The sequence below is a fragment of the Triticum urartu genome, chromosome 1 (assembly GCF_003073215.2).
Source record: "Triticum urartu cultivar G1812 chromosome 1, Tu2.1, whole genome shotgun sequence".
NCBI lineage: Eukaryota > Viridiplantae > Streptophyta > Magnoliopsida > Poales > Poaceae > Triticum > Triticum urartu.
The window spans coordinates 85,781,065-85,804,212 of NC_053022.1; positions in this window are offsets into that span (position 1 = coordinate 85,781,065).

Below are 23,148 nucleotides of genomic sequence, written 5' to 3' on the forward strand. Positions count from 1 at the left end.
GGAGTTTTATTCAAGGCGAACTGTCAAGGGGTTCCCATTATTACCCAACCACGTAAGGAACGCAAAATCCGGGAACATAACACCGATATGACGGAAACTAGGGCGGCAAGAGTGGAACAAAACACCAGGCATAAGGCCGAGCCTTCCACCCTTTACCAAGTATATAGATGCATTAATTAAATAAGAGATATTGTGATATCCCAACAAGATAAACATGTTCCAACAAGGAACAAACTTCAATCTTCACCTGCAACTAACAACGCTATAAGAGGGGCTGAGCAAAGCGGTAACATAGCCAAACAATTGTTTGCTAGGACAAGGTGGGTTAGAGGCTTGGTTCAACAATATAGGAGGCATGATAAGCAAGTGGTAGGTATCGCGGCATCGGCATAGCAAAAGAGCGAGCAACTAGCAAGCAAAGATAGAAGTGATTTCGAGGGTACGATCATCTTGCCTGAAATCCCGCAAGGAAGAAGAACGAGTCCATGAAGAAGACAAACGGACGTAGACGAACGGATCCTCACAAACGCGACGTTACCGGAACCAACCCGAAGAAGCAAACACCGGAAAGAAGCACACAACGTAGTAAACAAACCAACACATGAACATGGTATGATATGCAGGATGCGGTATGCGATGCACAAGCATGATTTGAAAAGGAATGACTGAACCTGAACTCAACTTGGAAATCCAAGTGTGCCACTGGAAAGGTGAGATGAAATCGCTTGAAAACGATATAAAGATCACCGGAATCGGAGTTACGGTTTGGAAATGGCAAGCGATTCGAATATGACAACGGTTTGCGATATACAGCAAGTAGTCATCTAAATGCAACAAGATGAACATGCTACAGCACTCAAACATGGCAACAAAAAACATGGCAGGGATCCATTCATGATGCTTAACAAAAGATGAACACTGAGCTACGGCCAATTCATCCATTAACAGGTTCAAACAAGCATGACAAAAATGCATTTGGTAAACAGATTTCAGACTTGGTGAAATTAACACTTGTCTGGAATTTCAGATCAGATAGCACACTTTGGAGCATGAAAACTATATGCTACAGGACCTGAACATGGCAAAGTAAAGCATGGCATGGAGCTACTCAAAGAGCTTAACAAAAGTCCCATAGTGACCTTGAGCCAAAAGGGATCAGAAAATACATTTGCAAGCATGTGAACATGGCAAAAACATAATCAGATCACAGACTTAGTGAAAACTGGAGCATGCTGAAACAGATATCAAGTAGGCATGTTTACGAGCTCGATGCACTCACTACAGAGCATGTCATGACAATCTAAGCATACACCCATCAAGAATACACAAAATACAAGCTAGACATGGCAAGAACAATAACATAGCATGCACGGATCAACTACAGCATCCTCGGCAAAATCGCTAACAAGTAGACAATCTGCCCAGATTCACGAAATAGCAAAAGTAGAGCTCGATTGACTCAAGCTAGGGTGCTCCATAATTGCAAACAAAGACATGGATGGATAGAGCACTACAAGATTAACAAATCATCCTTACTGATCATCCTCAGAAGAGGCACGGATCACTAGGAAGCAACATGAACATATGGCATATTGAAATAAACAGATCAAGGACTTAGTGGAAATGCTAAGTCCCTGAAATCAGCATTAACGAATGCACCACTTTGCAAGCTTGTGCTAGTCACCACACACATCACAAAAATACAAGGGTTGCACCTCTGGATAGATGGCAAAACATATAATGAAACACATGTAGAGCTCAGGGGCATATCATGCACACAATAATCATGGCAAAATTGACAAATAGCTATTTGATGCAGCAGATCTGACAATTAACTCAAATAGCACTCTTTCAACAGTATTTCGGGCATCAAGATGAGCTCAAATGAAAATGATGCAATGAGATGAAATGATGTGCTCTCTGAGATGACCATTTTGATATGCTACACGCATGAATCGGAGCTACGGATGCAAAGTTACGACATGATGAACATGGGCATATGAAACATGGAAAACTCGGGGACTTAGTGAAATATAGACCTCTTCCAGATCTAGGGTTGGCACGGAATCCGAGGCACGGACAGAGACACTGTAGCCGGCCGGATTCGTCGGGGAAGAAGAAGCAGCGGCCGGCGGGAGGATGTGGTGGCCGGATCCGGTGGCCGGCGACCGGATCGGGGCGCAGGTGCTCCGGCATGCTCGCGCGGCGGCGGCAGTTGAGGCGGCGGCTTCGCGCAGAGGGGACGGGCGGCGCAGTGCCGGCGAGACGTGGCGGCGTCGGCGACGACTCGCGGGAGAAGCTGCAAGCTCGGGCGGCGCGGGCGCACTCCGGCGGCGGGGCAGGCGCGTGGGGCTCTCGGCCCGGTTGCGGGCCGGGAGGGCCGACCGTGGGCCGGGTGGGCCGTGGCGGCGCGGTGAAGTGGGCGCGGGCGGCGGCGAATCAGTGGATGCCACGTGGCGGCGGACAGCGGAGCGGACATGTCCGTCGGCGGGATATGTGTCCGGCGCGCGAGGAGAGGGAGGGGGCTAGGGTTTGACCGCGAAATTTGGAGAGGGGCACATATTTATAGGTGGAGGGAGCTAGGAGAGTCCAAATGAGGTGCGGTTTTCGGCCACGCGATCGTGATCGAACGCTCTAGATGATGGAGAGGGTTTAGGTGGGTTTTGGGCCAAATTGGAAGGATGTAGGGCTGCAACACACACGAGGCCTTTTCGGTCCCTCGGTTAACCGTAGAAGTATCAAACAAAGTCCAAATGATACGAAACTTGACAGGCGGTCTACCGGTAGTAAACCAAGGCCGCATGAAAAGTCTCGGTCCAATCCGGAAATTTTTTATGCCCACACACGAAAAGAAGGTAGAAATGACCACCAGAGGAGATAGGAGTGCCGGGTTGCAAAACGGACAACGGGAAAAATGCTCGAATGCATGAGACGAACATATACGCAAATGAAATGCACATGATGACATGATATGCAATGCATGACACGCAAGCAATGACAAGGCAACAACAGCGAATAACTGGAGGACACCTGGCACATCGGTCTCGGGGCGTTACAACATGCATGGTTTGGAAAAATAGATGCACTATACTTGTTGGATTGTTGTTGTGTTCGGGGCGTTACAACATACAATTTTTTCTCACCACCATATTGTTCATCTTTTAAATTTGAGTTTGCAATGAAAAACTTACTAGGGATACCATGAAATGTGAAATCCATGTTGAGATCACTATATCACAAACTCACTCTAATTCAAGAAGTCGTCATAAATCAATTACCACGTCGAGATTACTATTTGCAAGGAAAATACGGGCATTGTAATACACATAGATTCGTTCGGCAATTTAAAAGATTCCTTTCGTATTCTCGAATGGTACCCAAGGGCGTACCAGCCAGACCTTGGTTCGTGTTGATCCTAAAAAAATGGGCTCGTGTCCTTCTGGTGGTGTGCGTGGTACGCACATTAGCCAACCCCAACTAGTCAAGCCTCCACGTTTCGAGTCGAAATATCTGGCGGCCATAATTCTAGCCCTCGGAAATTCCCCTCATGTCCCCGATCCATAATGACTACCGATGAATAATGGAGGGATGATTTAGTAACTAGACAACGTTACCTACCATGCCGAGAATGGTCCAATTCCCTCGGTCGCCGCTCCCCAAGGTCACCCGTCAACTGCATGAGCACAAAATTGAGCTCGTTTGTTTGTGCCTAGTACTTGAGTTAATATATCAGGCACCCCTCAAAAAAAGAGTTAATATATCAGGCAATGCACTGGTACGGACAGATTATCCTTTTACTCTACATATATAACTTGTCTGAAGTCTAACTAAGCAAAATGTTTGACCAAATCCTTTCTTAAGAAATACAACAGGACAGATGTATCGCTTGAAAATTTATTGCATGATGCAGGTTATGATATTGTTTCGAATCCTGGATTTTAAATTTCAGAAAATCCAAAAGTGACCAGAAATTCATGAAACTGAGCATGGTCACGTGATATGGCACAAATATTCCTTCGTAATTTATTTCTTCAATTTGAGACAAGCTGCTTATGACAAGTTGCACAAATGAAGAGCCAAGGTATTTTGGAACAAAGACCTGTCACGTTAAGGCGAACGCTTTCACTATTGAAACCGTGGGCGTTTACGTGCCGTCACGAGTCCCGCTTCTCATCGGCAGGTGTCGTCCGAGCAAGCGTGTGAGTCGACGGGAGGCGTGCGAGCAGACCGCTGCGCCTGTTGACAGGGAGGCATGCAAGCGGACCGCTGTGCAGGCTCATCGGGAGGTGAGCCCTTTGACCAGGCTCCGCTGCCCACCTTCGTCCCAACTGCTGCCACTTTTAATGTCGTCGGTGCCGCGGTTTAAAATCAACCCTGCACTACCCGATATTGCTACAATCTTCTCTCTTCCTCTCCGATTCTCCTGATAATAAGGCGCTTTGGGACGAGCTTGAACCGGCCTTGCGGGAAGACGCCGCACCTGTCCCCGCTCTCGTTCTGGCTCCTGTCGCCCCGACCGCGCCAGCGCCCATCCCCGTGGCATTGATGGGCTGGGAGCCGCACACTATCTCCGAGCTTGATGCCACGGGATTCCATGAGGTCCCCGCCGACTTTCACGTGCCAGCGCACGCGCCTGCGCGTGCACTAATGCGCACGCCCGTGCCGATGCCTGTGCACCTGCCATCGCATGCTCCTGCATGTGCACTCAAGTGCGCGCCCGTGCTGGTGCCCGTGCACATGAATATCTCCGCCGCGCCATTGCCAGCGCCTGTCCCCGCGCGGGTGCCAGTGCCCCCTCAATGGCATGGATGGCCGCCGTCGACCGCTTCCTTGCACCAATGCCAGTCGCCTCCTCCCGCCAGTTGACTCGCTCCTTGAAGCTAGGGCCAACGTGAGTACGCCAACAATGGTGCAAGACACCGCCGTCGCCATCGTTCAGTGGCCTGACGACACACAGAGCACGACAGAGGAGCCTCTTCCCACTGCAAGACGCCCCTGCTACCGCCGCGTAATCTAAATTTTCCATGAAAAACGTTCGGATTGCCATGCTTAAAATCCGAACATTTATCATTTCCGTTTATTTTAGATCGATCATCATATCAATGTAAACTCGGAGTCAGACTGAATGAAATCTATGGTTTGATCGATTGAATGTTCTGCTAGAGCCGTATCAAATTAAATATAAAACGTCATAATGCCACATGTATTCCTTCTCATCCAACGACCTAGAGTGCTTCAATGTCGAGCGCTCAACACGTTTAGCGTGCGGTTAATTTCATGCCAAAAATAGTGCTAATCACATAATAACATGCAAATAATATCCTACTTAATATCCGCATGGACTTAATATACTTCCAGATTAACGGGCATTGCATGTACACATTGATTAGTACTACTAGTACGTGAAACTGGTGCCGTAACTTGTGAACGCGTCCAGATATGGTCAACGGCAACATAGCACGCGAGTTCTTCGTGTTTGCCCGTGCGTCTAAACACAGAAGGAGAGGAGATAGAGAGAGCACACATGGAACCCACCAGTAAGTGAAGGCGAATAGTATGTGCTAACGAGACGGTCCCACTAATGTACTAAAAATAATATTACATGTTATCCATTAAATAGGTTGTGGTAATATAAAAACATTATATGAAGAAAGGGGGTACAACAAACATTGTTGTTCTACGTATGTTGTCTATTGACATGTGGCTTGAAGGACCTAGTCGCATGTTCGATCCTCGTCCTTTATTTTTTAATTTGTATATGGGTCCAAATTTGTTTCATGATAGGTGGACCCCTCGGTGTGTAGTTTGTGGCAATTTAATTTGTGGGTCGAAATTTGTTCCATTCCAAGTGGACTATCGGTGTTTAGTTTTGTAGCTTATTTGTAATTATCAGAGTTTTTTGCAATAATACCATGGTGCGATGTTGAAGGCAAGAAAAGAAGTGCGAGAGAGTGATGACTGAGCCAGAGGGAAATCAATTGGGGGAGGTGCGGGTTTTTTATGGTAAGGACAGTAGGAGAGGCTCCTACTGTGTTTTCATATATAATGTAGGTGTGTCTACAGTTACATCATATTTACAACGTCTCCCCACCTTCACAGACAGAGCTGTGGGTGGTCAAGAAAAACTAATAGAGCTGGAAGAAAGCCTACAACTGAAAACACTAATCAAAGATCAGCTAGGAAGGAGGAGATGAGAGCAGAATGTGCCCTCTTGGTTCTGTGTTGTAGTAGGCCAAAATCTTTCTTGAACCTCTGAAGCCAGGCGTTAACAGTAGGGTCCACCCTTCTAAAGTGCTTATTGTTCCTTTACTTCCATAAGCTCCAGGCTGCCACGAGGAATGTGTCGAAGAAGAGGGGGCCCCTCCATTTGTCTTTGGCCATTTGCAACAGATCGAGGCGGCATTCGAATCCAGGCCAGGTGATACCAAGTTTCTACCAACAAGTTCGACTGAATGGGTAAGTAAAGATCATGTGGTCCACTATTTCTTCCACCTGACCATCGCAAAGGAGACAACTATGATCATCACCAATATTATAATGGCGTCGTTTTAGCATGTTGCGCGTGTTGAGCTTGTCATGTAGCAAGAGCCAGCCAAAGATCTTGATCCTCATGTTGCAGTGCGAACACCAAAGGCATTTGAAGATGGGATGAACAGTTGCATCTCTGAAGTAATATTTGTAGTAGTCGGCAGGCTTATAGTCTGTTTTTCCCCAAGTATAGAACCAGACATCATTATTGGAGGTGGTTGGGCTCATACGGGAGGAAACCATTTGGATGTCCCGCACCTCGTTTAAAGCTTGATGGGAGAGTGGAAGGTGGAAGGCCACCGAGAGTGACGTGTTCTCCAAGAAATCCTTGACTGACACATCTTCATGTACGTCAAAGGAGAATGCATGGGGGTGTGATGATTGCAGTACATCATTGCTCCAAAGATCTTTCCAAAACAGTGTCGTCGTGCCCGACACCACCTGTATTTGTGATACACCTCGGAATGTGGGGGTAAGTTTCAGAATATCGCACCACGAGAATGAACCAATTGGAGCCATATCATGCGGTATCTTGTCTGTGTAATATGTGTCCCAGAGAAGCCGCACCCATGATATAGCCATCTTGTTGTAGAATTTGTGGAGAAATTTCATGAGTAATGCATCGTTTTGCAGCTTGATGTTGATGACCCCGAGTCCTCCAGGTTTTTTGGGTTTACACACCATTTCCCATGCGGCTAAAGAATTGCATGTATCCCCTTGTTCAGTTTTCTTGGTCCAAAGACATCTTCTTCTGATCTTGTCAAGCATCTCGATTAGCTTTGGAGGGAACTTAAGCATGCACATGGCATAAATAAGGAGAGAAGTAATGGTTGCATTGAGCCAAGAGAGTTTGCCACCATAAGACATCATCGTGATAGTTGAGGTGAGGCGGCGCTCAACACTACAAACCAGTGGCATGAGGTCAAGGATCGTGGGCTTCGACCTGCCATGAGGCAAGCCATGGTAAGTGAATGGCATTGTTCCAATTGAGCAGCCGAATAGATTTGCAAAAGCAGCCGCCATGTCCGTAGAAAGATTGATTGGGATGAGTGTGGATTTATGGAAATTAATCCACAGTCCAATGGAGGAGGCATAGTTGGTCAGAATTCCTTTGATGATGGTTGCTTGTTGTGGGCAGGCCGGCATTACCAAGATCGTATCATCCGCGTATTGAATTACCGGATATTCTGTTTGTCCCGCACAAGGAAAAGGTAGGTGGATTCGGCCTTGTTTGAAGGCAGCATTAATGGAGGCTTGGAGGAGGTCAGCGGCAAGCACGAAAATAAGGGGAGAGAGAGGATCCCCTTGTCGTACACCGGTCCAGCAATGAAATTGGCGACCAGGAACTCCGTTTAGCAGTATAGATGATCGGCAGTAGAGAAGATGCTATGAATCCAAGAGAGCCACTTGTCATTAAAACCCATGTGTTTCATGATGTTAAGCATGGGCGTGTGTCCAATTGTATCAAAGTCCTTGGCAAAATCAAGTTTGGGTAGGATAATTTCTCTCTTCGAGGCTTGGCACTGATGAATGTATTGAAAGGCCAAGGCAAGACAATCTTGGATCGTGTGCCCTTTAATGAAGCCATATTTGTTTGTATGGATAATTTTCAGGATAATGTGTTGTAACCGATTGGCAAGGAGCTTGGTTATCAGTTTTAGGCAGCAGTTGAGCAACGTGATCGGCCTATAATCATTTACAGTCTCAGGTGAGTTGGTTTTAGGGATGAGAGTAATCAACCCATCGTTTATGCTTGTGAGATCAAGGCTGCCTTCATGGAATTGATCACACAACGAGTAGAAATCATGTTTGATGAGTGGCCAGCATGCTTTGAGAAAGGCTCCACTAAAACCATCAGGGCCAGGGGCACGGTCAGCCGACATTTCTTTAATCACCACGTCAATTTCAGCATGTATAAACAGATCAGTTAGGTGGTCCAGGTTTGTGTGCCAATGGATGATATCTGGGAGATTGAACTTCATATCAGTTGGTCTGGAGGTACCCAGACGGTCCGTGTAGGTTTGGAAAAGCAACGCTTCTTTCCCAGCATGATCATCCACAGTTATCCCCTCATCATTTGTAAAGCTGGCAATGGTGTTACGTCTGAACCGTTCAGTTGCAACAGCTTGGAAAAACTTCATGTTTTCGTCACCAAATTTGATCCAGCGGATGGTACACCGTTTCTTCCAGTACTGATTTTGATAGTAGAGTAGGCGTAGTAGGTGTTTCTTGAGGATTGAATGAAAGTTCATCTCAGGTATTGACAATATTCTATCGTTTTCCAGCTCATCTAAATGTGCCAGGGTCTCATTACAGTTTGCGATGGCCACCGAGAGGCAAGAAAGAAGTTTGCTCCAAGTTTTCAGGGCATGTCTGAGTGCTGTGAACTTACGGCCAAGGACCGTCGCAGCATTAGAGGATCTAATAGGTCTGTTCCAAACCTCTTGTACTAGGTCCGTAAAGCCCGGGTGCAGAATCCAATAAGGTTCGAATCTAAAAACTTTGCTGCGAGGTATAGAGGTTTGGATGGAGACTAGGCATGGGACGTGGTCAGAGACAGGCTTACCAAGGGGTTTAACCATGGTGTTTTACTTTATGTGAAGGTTTTTATTATACCCATCTTGGATGCCTATCATATCTGGACTAATTTTATAGCCAAAGCAAATTACCATGCTGTTCTAAAAGACTCTCAAAATGATATAAGTGAAGCATGAGAGATCAATAATTCCTATAAAATAAAACCACCACTGTGCTCTTAAAAAGATATAAGTGAAGCACTAGAGCAAAATTATCTAGCTCAAAAGATATAAGTGAAGCACATAGAGTATTCTAATAAATTCCGATTCATGTGTGTCTCTCTAAAATTTGTGTACAGCAAGGATGATTGTGGTAAACTAAAAGGAAAAGAATCAAATCATACAAGACGCTCCAAGCAAAACACATATCATGTGGTGAATAAAAATATAGCCTCAAGTAAAGTTACCGATGGACGAAGACGAAAGAGGGGATGCCTTCCGGGGCATCCCCAAGCTTAGGCTTTTGGTTGTCCTTTAAGTTTACCTTGGGGTGCCATGGGGATCCCCAAGCTTAGTCTCTTGCCACTCCTTGTTCCAAAATCCATCAAATATTTACCCAACAACTTGAAAACTTCACAACACAAAACTCAACATAAAATCTCATGAGCTTCGTTAGTATAAGAAAACAAACCACCACTTCAAGGTACTGTAATGAACTCATCCTTTATTTATATTTGTGTCAAACCTACTGTATTCCAACTTCTCTATGGTTCATACCCCCCAATACTAGCCATAGACTCATCAAAATAAGCAAACAACACACGAAAAACAGAATCTGTCAAAAACAGAACAGTCTGTAGTAATCTGTAGGTTTCGAATACTTCTATAACTACAAAAATCTTACCAAATTACGACGGCCTAAATAATTTGCATATTGATCTACTGCAATTGGAATCAGTATTTTATCGCTCTCTGGTTAAAACTGAAAATTATTCTCGTGAGCGCATACTTTCTGTTTTTTTCAGCAAGATCAAACAACAATCATCCAAGAAGATCCTAAAGGCTTTACTTGGCACAAACACTAATTAAAACATAAAAGACACAATAATAACAGAGAATAGATGATTTATTTATTACTAAACAGGAACAAAAAACAAGAAACAAAAATAAAACTGGGTTGCCTCCCAACAAGCGCTATCATTTAACGCCCCTAGCTAGGCATAAAAACAAGGATAGATCTAGGTATTGTCATCTTTTGTATGCAATTCATAAGTGGCTCTCATAATAGATTCATAAGGTAGTTTAATTTTCTTTCTAGTAAAGTGTTCCATGCCTTTCCTTAACGGAAATTGGAATCTAATATTTCCTTCTTTCATGTCAATAATTGCACCAATCTTTCTAAGGAATGGTCTACCAAGAATAATATGACATGTAGGATTGCAATCTATATCAAGAACAATGAAATCTATGGGCACATAATTCCTATTTGCAACAATAAGAACATCATTAATTCTTCCCATAGGTTTCTTAATGATGGAATCCGCAAGATGCAAATTTAAAGAACAATCATCAAATTCACGGAAACCTAACACATCACACAAAGTTTTTGGAATCGTGGAAACACTAGCACCCAAATCACATAAAGCATAGTATTCATGATCTTTAATCTTAATTTTAATAGTAGGTTCCCATTCATCATAAAGTTTTCTAGGGATAGAGACTTCTAATTCAAGTTTCTCTTCATAAGATTGCATTAAAGCATCAACGATATGTTTGGTAAAAGCTTTGTTTTGATCATAAGCATGAGGAGAATTTAGCACGGATTGCAATAAGGAAATACAATCTATCAAAGAGCAATTATCATAATTAAATTCCTTGAAATCCAAAATAGTGGGTTCATTGCTATGTAAAGTTTTGACCTCTTCAATCCCACTTTTATAAATTTTTGCATCAAGATCTAAAAACTCCGAATAATTGGGACGCCTTTTAATTAAAGTTGACTCATCTCCAGTCCCATCTTTATCAAGATTCATATTGGAAAATAAAGATTTAATAGGAGACACATCAATCACTTTTAGATCTTCATCATTATTACCCTCTAGCTCTTCCAGTTTAGCGGCCATCTTATTAACTAAGGTGGCATGCTTATCCGAAATTTGGGCTATTAAGTTTTCAAGATGAGCGAACTAAGATTTCAAACCATAAAATTCTTTAGACATATCATCGAGTTCTTTATTCATGTACCCCATAAAACTTTTTTGTTCTTTAAGCTCGTTTCTGAAGAAATTATTATGCTCAAATTGCAAGGACATAAAACTTCTAACGTTGTTTTCAATTTCTTCCAACCTTCTAAGGTGAGGATCAACGCTTTTCGGCAGAGCCATCACGGCAAACAATCAATCCAACACACAAGCAAACAAGAGGCAAGCAAAAAAAAAAGATGAACGGAAAAAGGGCGAATAAAACGGCAAGGGTGAAGTGGGGGAGAGGAAAACGAGAGGCAAATGGCAAATAATGTAATGCGAGGGATAAGAGTTTGTGATGGGTACTTGGTATGTCTTGACTTGTGCATAGATCTCCCCGGCAATGGCACCAGAAATGGCTTGTTGACGGGAGATCAAATCTTGACTTGACTTGGTGCAAATCTCCCCGGCAATGGCGCCAGAAATCCTTTTTTCTACCTCTTGAGCATGCGTTGTTTTTCCCTTGAAGAGGAAAGGGTGATGCAGCAAAGTAGCGTAAGTATTTTCCTCATTTTTTGAGAACCAAGGTATCAATCCAGTAGGAGACTACACGCAAGTCCCTCGTACCTGCACAAACAACCAAGAACCTTACAACCAACGCGATAAAGGGGTTGTCAATCCCTTCACGGCCACTTGCAAGAGTGAGATCTGAAAGATAATAATATAAATATTTTTGGTATTTTTGTTGTATAGATTGAAAAGTAAAGATTGCAAAATAAACGGAGACAGAAATAGCTAGTTGATGGGAGAATAATATAATGGAGAATAGACCCGGGGGCCATATGTTTCACTAGTCGCTTCTCTTAAGATAGCATAATCTACGGTGGGTGAACAAATTACTATCGAGCAATTGATAGCAAAGCGAATAGTTATGAGAATATCTAGGCATGATCATGTATATAGGCATCACGTCCGTGACAAGTAGACCGAAACGATTCTGCATCTACTACTATTACTCCACACATCGATCGCTATCCAGCATGCATCTAGAGTATTAAGTTCATAAGAACAGAGTAACGCATTAGGCAAGATGACATGATGTAGAGGGATAAACTCAAGCAATATGATATAAAACCCATCTTTTTATCCTCGATGGCAACAATACAATACGTGCCTTGCTGCCCCTGATGTCACTGGGAAAGGACATCGCAAGATTGAACCCAAAGCCAAGGACTTCTCCCATTGCAAGAAAGATCAATCTAGTAGGCCAAACCAAGCTGATAATTCGAAGCGACTTGCAAAGATATTTAAATCATGCATAAAAGAATTCAGAGAAGAATCAAATATTGTTCATAGATAATCTTGATCATAAACCCATAATTCACCGGATCTCGACAAACACACCGCAAAAAGAATTGCATCGAATAGATCTCCAAGAGAATCGAGGAGAACTTTGTATTGAGATCCAAAGAGAGAGAAGAAGCCATCTAGATAATAACTGTGGACCCAAAGGTCTGAGGTAAACTACTCACACATCATCAGACATGCTATGGTGTTGATGTAGAAGCCCTCCATGATTGATTCCCCCTCCGGCGGAGCGCCGGAAAAGGCCCCAAGATGGGATCTTACGGGTACAGAATGTTGTGGCAGTGGAAATAGGGTTTCGTGGTGCTCCTGGATGTTTTCAGGGTATATGGGTATATATAGGCGAAAGAAGTAGGTCGGTGGAGCTACAAGGGGCCCACGAGGGTGGGGGCGCGCCTGGCCCCCTGGGTCACTATAACACCCCGGATGTAATTTACCTTATATGTACTCCAACTCTTGCCGTTTCCGGCGCTAAGTTATTTCATTTCCTCGGGTTTGGGTTTTTGTCTCCATGTGTTGTTGTTGTCATGCATCTCATATCATGTCATCATGTGCATTGCATTTGCATACGTGTTCGTCTCATGCATCCGAGCATTTTCCCCGTTGTCCGTTTTGCATTCCGACGCTCCTATCTCCTCCGGTGGTCCTTTCTACCTTCTTTTCGTGTGTGGGGGTTAAACATTTCCGGATTGGACCGAGACTTGCCAAGCGGCCTTGGTTTACTACCGGTAGACCTCCTGTCAAGTTTCGTACCATTTGGATTTCGTTTGATACTCCAACGGTTAACCGAGGGATCGAGAAGGCCTCGTGTGTGTTGCAGCACAACACCCTTCCAATTTGGCCCAAAACCCACCAAAACCCTCTCCATCATCTAGAGCGTTTGATCACGATCGCGTGGCCGAAAACCGCACCTCATTTGGACACTCCTAGCTCCCTCTATGCCTACAAATAGCCCCTCCTCCGAAATCCCGGATCTTCTTCCACCCTAACCCTAGTCCACCTACCCCGTCGCGAGCCGGACATGTCCGCCGCGCCGGACACCGCGTCCGCCGCCGCCCGTGGCCACTGAGGCGCCGCCACATGGCACCGCCAGCCGCCTCCCGCGCGAGGCCTGCCGGGCCCAAGGCCGGCCCCCGTGGCCCGGGTCTTCCCCGCCGCCTCCTCGCTCCAGGCTCGTCGCCCCGACGTCGGCGTTGCTCGCCGCGCCGCCACGCCATCTCGCCGGCGAGCGTGAAGCTCCGCCCCGCGCCGGCGCCTCCTCACCGCCCGACCCCTCGTCGCCGGCCAACGCTCCGGCCACCGCGCCCCGGCGCGCCTCCGCCTCGTCGCCCCTCGTCGACCGCACCAAGTCCGGCGACCCCGCGTCCCTCTCCGACGAGCTCCGGCCACCACCACCATCTTCGGCGACCTCCGAGCTACAGTAACTCTGGCGAGCGCATCGGGAACCATGCCAGATCTGGATCTGAGATTTTCTCCTCGGTTGACTTTCTCCCGAAATCCTAGATATTTTGCGTTTTCATCATGCTATAACTCTGCATCCGTAGCTCTGTTTTGTGCGTGTAGCATATCAAAATGTTTGCCTCGGAGAGTACATCATTTCATCTCATTGCATCATTTTCATTTGAGCTCATCTTGATGCCCGAAATGCTGTTGGAAGAGAGCTATTTGAGTTAATTGTCAGATCTGCTGCACCAAATAGCTATTTGTCATTTTTGCCATGATTAATGTGTGCATGATATGCCCCTGAGCTCTACATGTGTTTTGTTATATGCTTTGCCATCTTTACAGAGGTGCTTACCATGTATTTTTGTGATATGTGTGGTGACTAGCACAAGCTTGCAAAGTAGTGCATTCGTTAATGCTGATTTCAGGGACTTGAGATTTCTCTAAGTCCTTGATCTGTTTTTATCAATATGCCATATGTTCATGTTGTTTACTAGTGATCAGTGCCTCTTTTGAGGATGATCAGTAAGGATGATTTGTTAATATTGTGGTGCTCTATCCATCCATGTCGTTGGTTGCATTTATGGAGCAACCTATCTTGAGTCAATCTCGCTCTACTTTTGCTATGTTGTGAATCCTGCCAGATTGTTTACTTGTTAGCGATTTTGCCGAGGATGTTGTTGTTGATCCGTGCATGGTATGTTGTTGTTCTTGCCATGTCTAGCTTATACAATGTGTATTCTTGATGGGTGTATGCTTAGATTGTCATGCCTTGCTCTGTAGTGAGTGCATCGAGCTTGTGAACATGCCTACTCGTTAACAGATTTGCATGCTCCAGTTTTTCTCTAAGTCTGTAACCTGATTATGTTTTTGCCATGTTCACATGCTTGCAATTATATTTTATGATCCCTTTTGGCTCAAGGTCACTAAGGGACTTTTGTTAAGTGCTTTGAGAAGCTCCATGCCATGCCTTGATTTTCCATGTTAAGTTCCTGTAGCATATAGTTTTCATGCTTCAAAGTGTGCTACCTGATCTGAAATTCCAGACTAGTGTTAATTTCACTAAGTCTGAAACCTGTTATCGTTTGCATTTTTGCCATGCTTGTTTGAACCTGTTAATGGATGAATTGGCCGTAGCTCAGTGTTCATCTTTTGCCAAGCATTATGAGTGGATCCCTTCCATGTATTTTTTTTGCCATGTTTGAGTGCTGTAGCATATTTATCTTGATGCATTTAGATGGCTACTTGCTGTTTATCGCAGACCGGTGCCATATTTGTTTTCGCTTGCCATTTCCAAACCGTGCATCCGATTCCGGTGTTCTTTATATCGATTTCAACCGAAATCACCTCACCTTTCCAGTGGCACTCTTGGATTTACAAGTTGAGGCCAGGTTCAATTATTCCTTGTCAAATCTTGCATATGCATCACATACCGCATCCCGCATAGCATACCATGTTTGCATCATGTTGTTTGAGCTTTGCACATGGTTGATTGTGTTCCTTTTGCTTGTTTGTCTTGTTTGGGTAGGGCCGGGAGACGAGTTAGCTAACAAGGAGCCCGTTGAGTTTGCTTTCGAGGATCCAGTCAACTCTGACAACTTTGCAGGCAAGATGATCATACCCTCGAAATCACTTCTATCTTTGCTTTGCTAGATGCTCGCTCTCTTGCTATGCCTATGCTACGATGCCTACCACTTGCTTATCATGCCTCTCAAATTTCCATGTCAAACCTCTAACCCACCATGTGCTAGCAAACCGTTGATTGGCTATGTTACCGCTTTGCTCAGCCCCTCTTATAGCGTTGCTAGTTGCAGGTGAAGATTGGAGATCGTTCCTTGTTGGAACCTTGTTTTATTGTTGGGATATCATTATATTATCTTGTTATCTTAATGCATCTATATAATTGGTAAAGGGTGGAAGGCTCGGCCTTTTGCCTAGTGTTTTGTTCCACTCTTGCCGCCCTAGTTTCCGTCATATCGGTGTTATGTTCCCGGATTTTGCGTTCCTTACGCGGTTGGGTGATAATGGGAACCCCTTGGCAGTTCACCTTGAATAAAACTCTTCCAGCAATGCCCAACCTTGGTTTTACCATTTGCCACCTAGCCTCTTTTTCCCTTGGGTTTCCGGAGCCCAAGGGTCATCTTATTTAAACCCCCCTCGGGCCAGTGCTCCTCTGAGTGTTGGTCCAAACTAGAGCCCTGTGCAGCGCCCCCTCGGGGAAACTCGAGGTTTGGTTTTAGTTGTATGGAGCGCTCATCTGAGTGTGCCCTGAGAACGAGATATGTGCAGCTCCTATCAGGATTTGTCGGCACATTCGGGCGGTGTTGCTGGATTAGTTTTATCTTTGTCGAAGTTGTCTTGTAGAACCGGGATACCGAGTCTGATCGGAACGTCTTGGGAGAAGGTTTATCCTTCGTTGACCGTGAGAGCTTGTGATGGGCTAAGTTGGGACTCCCCTGCAGGGATTTGAACTTTCGAAAGCCGTGCCCACAGTTATGGGCAGATGGGAATTTGTTAATGTCCGGTTGTAGATAACTTGAACCTTAACTTAATTAAAATGAATCAACTGCGTGTGTAACCGTGATGGTCTCTTCTCGGCGGAGTCCGGGAAGTGAACACGGTGTTGGAGTAATGTTTGCCGCAGGTTGTTCTCTAGTTCTTCGTTCGTGCTTTGCTTTCTCTTCTCGCTCTCTTTTGCGAACAGGTTAGCCACCATATATGCTAGTCGCTTGCTGCAGCTCCACATATTACCTTGCCTTACCTATAAGCTTAAATAGTCTTGATCGCGAGGGTGCGAGATTGCTGAGTCCCCGTGGCTCACAGATTACCTCCAAACCAGATGCACGGCCCGATGACTCCGTTCCAGATGATGCGCTTGAGCTCAAGTGGGAGTTCGACGAAGAGTCACGCCGTTACTATGTGTCTTTCCCTGATGATCAGTAGTGGTGCCTAGTTGGGGCGATCGGGACCGTGTCGCATGTTGGGGTTGATCTTTTATTTTGGTACCGTAGTCGGACCATGAGTGATTGGATGATGTAATGCTATTTATGTACTTTGTGTGACGTGGCGAGTGTAAGCCAACTATGTACCTTTCCCCTTATTATCTATTTACATGGGTTGTTGTGAAGATTACCTTACTTGCGACATTGCTTTCAATGCGGTTATGCCTCTAAGTCGTGCTTCGACACGTAGGAGATATATCCGCATCGAGGGCGTTACAGAAATGGGATCCTAATGTTAGAGTTAGTAAAACCATTTTAACCCGAATAGAAGAGAGATCAGAGTCCTAGAGTAAAGATCGAGGAGTAAAAGATCCTAATACCACCCTGCTACCTCTTGAGCACTGAGATGTAGCAAAGTAGCATAAGTATTTCCCTCAGTTTCTGAGAACCAAGTATCAATCCAGTAGGAGGCTACGCGAGTCCCTCGTACCTACACAAAAACAATAGCTCAACGCAACCAACGCGCTTAGGGGTTGTCAATCCCTTCACGGTCACTTACGAAAGTGAGATCTGATAGAGATGATAAATAATATTTTTTTTGGTATTTTTGGTATAGAGATGCAAAGTAAATAAAGTAGCAAAGTAAAAGCAAAGCAATAGTAAAGTGATGGAGATTGATATGATGAGAAAGACCGGGGGCCATAGGTTTCACTAGTGGCTTCTCTCAAGAGCATAAGTATTCTACGGTGGGTGAACAAATTACTGTTGAGCAATTGACAGAATTGAGCATAGTTATGAGAATATCTAGGGTATGATCATGTATATAGGCATCACGTCCGAGACAAGTAGACTGAAACGATTCTGCATCTACTACTATTACTCCACTCATCGACCGCTATCCAGCATGCATCTAGAGTATTAAGTTAAAAACAGAGTAACGCCTTAAGCAAGATGACATGATGTAGAGGGATAGTTTCATGCAATATGATAAAAACCCCATCTTGTTATCCTCGATGGCAACAATACAATATGTACCTTGGTGCCCCTTCTGTCACTGGGAAAGGACACCGCAAGATTAAACCCAAAGCTAAGCACTTCTCCCATGGCAAGAACAACCAATCTAGTATGCCAAACCAAACTGATAATTCAAAGAGACTTGCAAAGATAACCAATCATACATAAAATAATTCAGAGAAGATTCAAATATTATTCATAGATAGACTTGATCATAAACCCACAATTCATCGGTCTCAACAAATACACCGCGAAAAGAAGTTTACATCGAATAGATCTCCACGAGAGAGGGGGGAGAACATTGTATTGAGATCCAAAAAGAGAGAAGAAGCCATCTAGCTACGAGCTATGGACCCGTAGGTCTGAAGTAAACTACTCACACTTCGTCGGAGGGGCTTGGATGATGATGTAGAAGCCCTCCGTGATTGATGCCTCCTTCGGCGGAGCTCCGGAACAGGCCCCAGATGGGATCTCGTGGATACAGAAAGTTGCAGCGGTGGAATTAGGTTTTTGGCTCCGTCCCCGATCATTTGGGAGTACGTGGATATATATAGGAGGAAGAAGTACGTCGGTGGAGCTTCGAGGGGCCCACGAGGCAGGGGGCGCGCCCCCTACCCTCGTGAGCACCTCGTGGCTTTCTTAACGGAGGGTCCAAGTCTCCTGGATCTTATCTGATGAGAAAATCACGTTTCCGAAGGTTTCATTCCGTTTGGACTCCGTTTGATATTCCTTTTCTTCGAAACCCTAAAACAGGCAAAAACAACAATTCTGGGCTGGGCCTCCGGTTAATAGGTTAGTCCCAAAAATAATATAAAAGTGGAAAATAAAGCCCAATAATGTCTAAAATAGTAGATAATATAGCATGGAGCAATCAAAAATTATAGATACGTTGGAGACGTATCGAGCATCCCCAAGCTTAATTCCTGCTCGTCCTTGAGTAGGTAAATGATAAAAACAAATTTTTTGATGCGGAGTGCTACTTGGCATAATTTTAATGTAATTCTTCTTAATTGTGGTATGAATATTCAGATCCGAAAGATTCAAGACAAAAGTTCATATTGACATAAAAATGATAATACTTCAAGCATACTAACTAAGCAATTATGTCTTCTCAAAATAACATGGCCAAAGAGAGTTCATCCCTACAAAATCATATAGTTTAGTCATGTTTCATTTTCGTCACACAAGAATGCTATCATCATGCACAACCCCGATGGCAAGCCAAGCAACTGTTTCATACTTTAGTAATCTCAAACCTATAAACTTTCACACAATATATGAGCGCGAGCCATGGACATAGCACTTTGGGTGGAATAGAATATAATGAAGGGGGGTTATGTGGAGAAGACAAAAAAGGAGAAAGTCTCACATCAACGAGGCTAATCAATGGGCTATGGATATGCCCACCGATTGATGTTAATGCAAGGAGTAGGGATTGCCATGCAATGGATGCACTAGAGCTATAAATGTATGAAAGCTCAACAAAAGAAACTAGTGGGTGTGCATCCAACTTGCTTGCTCAAGAAGACCTAGGGCACTTGAGGAGGCCCATTGTTGGAATATACAAGCCAAGTTTTATAATGAAAAATTCCCACTAGTATTTGAAAGTAACATGAGAGACTCTCTATTATGAAGATCATGGTGCTACTTTGAAGCACAAGTGTGGTAAAGGATAGTAACATTGTCCCTTCTCTCTTTTTATCTCATTTATTTATTTATTTATTTATTCCTCACTTGGGACAATGCTATAATAATGATGATCATCACACTTCTATTTATTTACAACTCAATGATTACAACTCGATACTAGAACAAAGATGACGCTATGTGAATGCCTCCGGCGGTGTACTGGGATATGCAATGAACCAAGAGTGACATGTATGAAAGAATTATGAACGGTGGCTTTGCCACAAATACTATGTCAACTACATGATCATCCTAAGCAATATGACAATGATGAATGTGTCATGATGGACGGAATGATGGAAAGTTGCATGGCAATATATCTCGGAATGGCTATGGAAATGCCATAATAGGTAGGTATGGTGGCTGTTTTGAGGAAGATATAAGGAGGTTTATGTGTGAAAGAGTGCATCATATCACGGGGTTTGGATGCACCGGCGAAGTTTGCGCCAACTCTCAATGTGAGAAAGGGCAATGCACGGTACCGACGAGGCTAGCAAGGGTGGAAGGGTGAGAGTGCGTATAATCCATGGACTCAACATTTGTCATAAAGAACTCACATACTTATTGCAAAAATCTACAAGTCATCGAAAACCTCGGCACTACGCGCATGCTCCTAGGGGGATAGATTGGTAGGAAAAGACTATCGCTCGTCCCCGACCGCCACTCATAAGGAAGACAATCAAATAACACCTCATGTTTCAAATTTGTTGCATAACGTTTACCATACGTGCATGCTACGGGACTTGCAAACCTCAACACAAGTATTTCTCAATTTCACAACTACTCAACTAGCATGACTTTGATATTATTACCTCCATATCTCAAAACAATCATCAAGCATCAAAATTTTCTTAGTATTCAACACACTCATAAGAAAGTTTTATTATTAATCTTGCATACCAAGCATATTAGGATTTTAAGAAAATTACCATGCTATTAAGACTCTCAAAATAATCTAAGTGAAGCATGAGAGAACAATAGTTTCTATAAAACAAATCCACCACCGTGCTCTAAAAGATATAAGTGAAGCACTAGAGCAAAATTATAAAGCTCAAAAGATATAAGTGAAGCACATAGAGTATTCTATCAAATTTCAAATCATGTATGGCTCTATCAAAAGGTGTTTACAGCAAGGATGATTGTGGTAAACTAATAAGTAAAGACTCAAATCATAAAAGACGCTCCAAGCAAAACACATATCATGTGGTGAATAAAAATATAGCTCCAAGTAAAGTTACCGATAGAAGTAGACGAAAGAGGGGATGCCTTCCGGGGCATCCCCAAGCTTTGGCTTTTAGGTGTCCTTAGATTATCTTGGGGGTGCCATGGGCATCCCCAAGCTTAGGCTCTTGCCACTCCTTGTTCCATAATCCATCAAATCTTTACCCAAAACTTGAAAACTTCACAACACAAAACTTAAGATAGAAAACTCATGTGCTCCGTTAGCGAAAGAAAACAAAAGACCACTTCAAGGTACTGTAATGAACTCATTCTTTATTTATATTGGTGTTAAACCTACTGTATTCCAACTTCTATATGGATTATAAACTATTTTACTAGCCATAGATTCATCAAAATAAGCAAACAACACACGAAAAACAGAATCTGTCAAAAACAGAACAGTCTGTAGTAATCTGTAGCTAGCGCAAGATCTGGAACCCCAAAAATTCTAAAATAAATTTATGGACGTGAGGAATTTATCTATTAATCATCTGCAATAAGAATTAACTAAATATCACTTTCCAAATAACAATGACAGCAGTTCTCGTGAGCGCTAAAGTTTCTGTTTTTTACAGCAAGTTCAACAAGACTTTCCCCAAGTCTTCCCAACGGTTCTACTTGGCACAAACACAAAAAACACAACCAAAACAGAGGCTAGATAATTTATTTATTACTAAACAGGAGCAAAAAGCAAGGAATAAAAATAAAATTGGGTTGCCTCCCAACAAGCGCTATCGTTTAACGCCCCTAGCTAGGCATAACAAGCAAGAATAGATCTAGGTATTGCCATCTTTGGTAGGCAATCCATAAGTGGCTCTCATGATAGATTCATATGGTAAATTTATTTTCTTTCTAGGGAAGTGTTCCATGCCCTTTTTTAATTGAAATTTAAATCTAATATTCCCTTCCTTCATATCAATAATTGCACCAACCGTTCTAAGGAAAGGTCTACCAAGAATAATAGGGCAAGAAGGATTGCAATCTTTATCAAGAACGATAAGATCTACGTGCACAAAATTCCTATTAGCAACAATAATAACATAATTAATTCTTACCATAGGTTTCTTAATAGTGGAATCCGCAAGATGCAAGTTTAGAGAGCAATCATCAGAATCACGGAAATCTAGTAAATCACACAAAGTTTTGGGAATAGTAGAGACACTAGCACCCAAATCACACAAAGCATAAAACTCATAATTTTTAATTTTAATTTTAATAGTTGGTTCCCACTCATCATAAAGTTTTCTAGGGATAGAAACTTCCAATTCAAGTTTTTCTTCATAAGATTGCATCAAGGCATCAACGATATGTTTAGTAAACGCTTTATTTTGACTATAAGCGTGAGGAGATTTTAGCACGGATTGCAACAAGGAAATACAATCAATCAAAGAGCAATTTTCATAGTTAAATTCCTTGAAATCCATAATAGTGGGTTTAGCAATATCTAGGGTTTTAATTTCTTCAATCCCACTTTTATCAAATTTAGCATCAAGATCAACAAATTCCGAATTCTTAGAACGCCTTCTAGGTAAAGGTGGATCATATTCAGTCCCATCATTGTCAAGATTCATATTGCAAAACAAAGATTTAATAGGGGACACATCAATAACTTTTAGATCTTCATCATTATTTTCATAGGAATCTGGTTTAGTGGCCATCTTATTGACTAAGGTAGCTTGCATATCCGCAATTTCAGCAGTTAATTTTTCAAGATGGGCAATTTGGGATCTTATACCATCAAATTCTTTAGACATATCATCGAGCTCTTTATTCATATAATTCATGAAACTTTTTTGTTCCTTAAGCTCATTTCAAAAGAAATTATTATACTCAAATTGCAAAACCATAAACTTCCTGACGTTGTTTTCGATCTCCTCTAACCTTTTAAGGTGAAGATCACCAAGTCTAGGTAGAGCCATCGCGACAAACAAGCAATCCAACACACGAGAAAACAAGAGCAAACGGGCAAAAGAGGCAAATAGAGAGGGAGGATAGAGAGAGAGGGTGAATAAAATGGCAAGGGTGAAGTGGGGGAGAGGAAAACGAGAGGCAAATGGCAAATAATGTAATGTGGGAGATAGGGATTGTGATGGGTACTTGGTATGTTGACTTTTGCGCAGACTCCCCAGCAACGGCGCCAGAAATTCTTCTTGCTACCTCTTGAGCACTGCGTTGGATTTCCTCGAAGAGGAAGGGATGATGCAGCAAAGTAGCGTAAGTATTTCCCTCAGTTTTTGAGAACCAAGGTAT